The sequence below is a fragment of the Arachis ipaensis genome, chromosome B01 (assembly GCF_000816755.2).
Source record: "Arachis ipaensis cultivar K30076 chromosome B01, Araip1.1, whole genome shotgun sequence".
NCBI lineage: Eukaryota > Viridiplantae > Streptophyta > Magnoliopsida > Fabales > Fabaceae > Arachis > Arachis ipaensis.
In genome coordinates, this window is record NC_029785.2 from 25708524 (window position 1) to 25714203 (window position 5680).

Here is a 5680-nt window from a genome sequence, read left to right on the forward strand (position 1 = left end):
TTCTTATTTTAGAGGATTTTAAATTGAAAATTTATAAACTAATCTTAAGAAATAAGAAGACAAATAGTTTATTGACTTTTTAATTTAAAGATATATAAGTTCATGACTAATTGAAATATTGCAAAAACGTCTTTCACTTTTTAAAAAATGCAAGACAATTAAATTTTTTTGTCCAAAAATATATAAAGACAAATAGGTGATAAAGACTTAGATGTCTCACTTTTTAAAAGATAAGTAATGTTTTTGTATTTTCTCAATTAGTCGACGACCTATTTATTGTTTTTTCTAAAAATAATTGATTAATATTCACTAAAAGAATTAGTTTTTTAGTATTATTTAATTGTATCATTACAAATTTTTCTATTCCCTTCAAAAACGATTGTAAACAAATCTCGCGAATACAAAATAAGAAAAAATATTTTTCTTTTTTGAAATCTATGTAGAAATAAATACATAATGAGTAAAGTGACAATTAGGTCCCTGAGGATTTCGTATTCGGACAATTTAGACCCTAAAGGAAAAAAAAGTGACAAATAGATCCCCTAGAAAATGAAACATGGACGCGTTACATCCTTCTGTTAGTAAATCTAACGGCGCCTCTGACGTGGACTGTTAATATCTTGAGGTATCCGTTAAATGCCACATTGGAATTACTCTAAATAAGGAGGACAAATTGGTCCTTCTATGTTGTTTGAATTTAAAATGCCCAAAACCCTAATTTTTCAGAATCTCCAATTATTCACTCTAAAACAAAACCCTAACACAACGCAAAATGAATAGCACCAAAAGCTCCAAAAATACGAGGTGCCAAAAGAAAAGGAATGAAGGAATGGGTAGGAATTGTAGGGGTGACTCAACACATGGAAGAGGTTTCAGGCTTTCAGCAATAAAATCGCGCCCAAGTGTAACTGTCAGCTATATGCAACAATATACGAGTCTGGAACAGTAGAGAATCCGGATAGGTTGTTCTTAGGATGCCCAAACTATAGGGTAAGTGTTAATTCGAATTGTTTTTATTATTTGAGTTTTGAGTGTTCCATTGAATTGAAATTCATAGCTATCATTCATGGTATATTTTTTTGTTCCATTTACAGGACAATTTATCATACTGCAAGTTCTTTAGATGGTTGGATGATGTTGCTGGAGATGTGGAGGTTCAAAGTTCTAAGCAAGGAGTGGAGGATAGATTAATTGATTTGGAGGAGAGAATTCTGAGATTGGAAATGGACTGTAGAAATAAGAAAACTCCAAACAAAATTACTGGTAGTAGATTTAGGAATGTTGTGTATTTTATGGCTAGTTTTTTAATTGCAAATGTATGGAGCAAGGATTCTGGGTGAATCAAATTAGATAGTTGAAGCATGAATGTAGTAGTATTTGTAAATGTATTATTATGAATGTGATATTGAATAACTATTTTTGAATCATTGTATGATCTATAATGGATGTTGGTGTTAATGAATTTGATGTTCACATTGATGAAATGAAAGAAATCAAATAACTATAATAGGCATAAAAAACATTGTTATATTATCTAAGCTTCCAAAAGATTATTTTCAATTACAGGGGTTCATCCAAAAAGAGACTGAACACTTGTCTGTGTTACTAAATCAAAAGAAAACCTACATAGCAACATTATCATAACTGCACAATATATTGTGCCTAATTCAAAACAGGATTTAAGTCCAAAGAAATTATATCCAAAATACTAATCGATCATATCCAAATTACTAATCCATTATATCCAAAATACTACAGTTTCATCCATTGAAGACTTCAACTAAGGATTAAATCTAGGGGTGGGAATGAAGAAAATCATTCTTGAAGCTGTTCCCGAACTTGTTGCAACCATAATTTTTGCAAAAATACCATCAGTTGAGCTTGTTGGTTATTGTGGTGGAGGTTGTTCAGACCTTATAATTGATTGCTTTTTCTAAATAAGGCTGGATTCAGTGGCCTAGCAGCAGAGGATTTTGACTGGACTTGAGTTGGATTTTTTCCTTGGACAGTTGTTGTTGAAGGGGGCTTACTATGGCTTTGAAATTGGGATGGAAACTTGATTTAGTTCTGGATTGGAGCAGGAGGCCTATATTGGGCTTGGGATTGTCCAAGAGGCCTGAATTGAGCTTTGGCTTGACCAGGAGGTCTGAACCCTGTGGACCTTTTGTCCTCCTTTTTCTCTCTTTTACAACATCTTCCAATATTCACAAAAAAAATTCATTATGATCCACATCCATTTGATATTAAACAAACAAATACAGTAGGCACAATATCGTCCACAAAGAACTTACAGTTGCATCAGCTACATTAGTGTCAGATTCAGTTGTTACAGTTCTATGTTGAATAGAATCATCAGAATTATTTGCAGCATTTGTATTAGTGGTAGCTCCATTAGTCACAGACCCAGTTGGTTCCACATTTTGAGTAGTGACAGTGGGGTTAGGATTTTCTTCTTGGACTGGATTTGGCTAAATAGATATGAATGAAACAATTGCTATTATACCAGACTACGCATGTAAATAATCGATTAACCATTTCAATAGTAGGACCACTAAACCCGTTACAAGTTAGTGATAGGACATTTAAATCCCTAGTAAAAATGCAGACAGACAACTAAATCCTTAAGAATAGTGTGAATATACAATTAACTTTGCTTACTTGTGGCTGTGGGTTGGGGTCAGCACTGGTTTCTTGATTTTTTGGCTGGAGAGCATTGTGAGACAGCGATACCTCTTATGTATTATTCTTTGACGAGGATCTGGTTCATTTTCTTCCTTTCTTAGTTACTGGAGCTCCTTTGCATGTTTTGGAGTAATGGCCGAATTTGCCACACTTGGTGCAAGTCATCGTGAAGCTTCTCCTAACTTTATTTGCATTTAGCAGTGGTTCAACATGATCTTTTCTTCTTGCATGTAGCTTTAGACGTCCAATGGGTCTCTTAAACTTGGGTGGAATAGGTCTTGATCCTTCTGTCCTCTCCCAATATTGCTCACTTGGAACTAGTTGAATACAATCTTGGTATTTAACATTGAATGAGGTCATTTGCAGCCATGGGTGACAATAGTCTTTAGGTCGCTTATTTCTCTAGGTGAAAATTTAGCAAACAAATTATGTCTACATCTAATCCAAAAAGTTCTATGGTTAGGAAGTTTTGATATGATCTATGAGTTGCCACACATGTGCATGTGCTCTAGCCTAGATTTACTGACACCTTCCTCTCATCACACTGAACCTCATATTTTTTTTTTTGAAATAAAAAAGCTCAACACAACAAGGCGGAGCAAAAGAAAAGAAACAAAAACTCATAACGCTAAAAATAACAATCCCTAGCCATCTTCAGCATTGCCATCAACAACCACAGGGTTCACCACCAATCCACTCATCGTAACTTGTAAAGGATCTGTTAATAATATCCACCACACTTGAACCTTATTTTTGAAGATTCTATCATTTCTTTCTAGCCAAATTGTCCAGATGACCACAAAAAAAACCAACCAACCACCGCTTCCGTTCCATATTTCTCGCTGATATATCCGTCCAACTTTCATAGTATTGCTTGAGCGTACCTGGAATAGTCCATATCCTTCCAAGAGCAAACAACCAAGCACACCACATCTGTCAAGTGAGCTCACAACCAATGAACAAGTGAAAACAGTTTCAACAGATTTATGACATAAAACACCCATGTTATCATTCTGGCCAATAACACATAATCTACACAGTCTTTCTCTTGTATTCACCATACCAACCAGTACAAACTAAGTAAACAACTCAACCCTTGGTGGGACGAATCCTCTCCAAATAGTACTAGTAAAGCTATAGCTTGTGATATTCGCGGGAAGTACCTCTGCCTGCAATACCTGCATAAATGAATTAGTAGAATAAACACCTTTTTTTTATCATCATCACCAATCCATTATGGCTGCCACTTATCACTAGCCTTCTTTAGCATCTTTATCTTCTTTTGTTGAACTGGTGCAATCTTTTCCTTGTACCCACCCAAAAGTCTCTTGTGATTTTTCATCCTTCTCATAATATAACATCCGAGTTTTTCACACATAGTCAATATTAGTTTTGTCCTATAATCTACAATCCTTGAGTTCCAGACCTTACACATGTTATTGGTCAAATTATCTACCTTAGCCCAGTGGCTAAAGTATGATTTGACCCACACAGCAGGCTCAAACTTAGCCAAATAGGCCCATGCTTTTTCATTTATTCTCTTTAGCTTGTCCATACTTGCTTTGAACTCAACTGCAGTTGTGCATCTAGCACACTCCCACACAGCACCTTTGGTTTGCTTATTTTTGTATTGCTTCAAGAAGTTTTTCCAGATGTGCATCACTTCTCGAAGTGCAGGAACCAGACCCTAACAACAAACACATACAATTCAGTACCACAAGCCTAATACACAGTCAAATCATGCTAACATCTGAAGAAGACATTTAAAAATTTTATCTTTTGTTGGTTAGATATGAAGCTCCATCCGTGTGTTTGAACATCTCTCAAATTTTCTAGCAATAGAGTCAGAAATCATTTTCATAGTTTTCTTGGTCTCTGATGCAACCACAGCATAAGCCACCACATAGAAATGGTTATTTAAATCTTGAGCCACAGCAGATAATAATTGTCCCCATAATAGCTGTTTAGAAAACACCCGTCCAGCCCAATCAATGGGTGACATCCTGCCTTAAAACATTGCTTACATGCATCTAGACAAATATAAAGTCTGTCAAAAAGTGGAGGAGATTGTGGAATTGACTCAACTCCTAACAAGGCTGTGCTGCCAGAATTACTTTTCAATAGAGTAAATTACCAATTCCGCCCTCGAATTACCAGCACGCTGACAAAAATAACCTCCACTTTTATTAACGACAAAAATACACTTAAAATATTGAAAAACGCTACAAAAATATCCGACTGTAAATAAAAATATATTTCGTTAACAGAATTGACTGAGCTGTCAAATGGATTCCGTTACACCTCTTCTTCTACTTTTTCTTCATTCTCCCTCACTCCCTCCCTCCCCAATGCACCTACAACAAAAATAAACATCATCTGCTGTGACTCTTTTCCTCCCTCAAACCTCCCAGAAGCTGTTGCGAGTTGCAATAACAACAACAACATATCTCAGTCACTCCGAAATTGCAACAATGACAACAACATCATCTTCCTAGCTGAAGCTCCTGCAACAACATCTTCCTCATTATTTCTCTCCTGAAATACGATGATGCCTCTTCTTCCACGGTTTCTCTCCCTCAAGTACGACAATGGTCTTGCTCTGTCATCTTGCTTATCCACTTCTCCTTCTTCGATTCTTCTCTCTCGCCGCCTCTCTCTTTCTCTCTCCTTGTTGTTCTGCTTCTCTCTCTCCTCAACGACGGCACCTGCGGTGATATTGTCCTCTCCTCCCGTCCTCCCTCACTCCCTAAAGCAATTACAACAATAATAAGCAACATCTCAGTGACTCCCTCCCTCTTCCAAACCTCCCAGAATAGACCTTACGCCTCACTTTCTTCATCTCAGCCACAGTAATAATCAGCCAATTCTACAATTTTTCATTATATTTTTTTTAATAATCTAATAAAAATAGAATCCAAAGAGAAAGAATGACAAAGAGAAAAGCTGAAGAGAGAGCTCCTCACTGCCCTAGAGAGAGGAGAGTAAGGCGCTGCAAGAC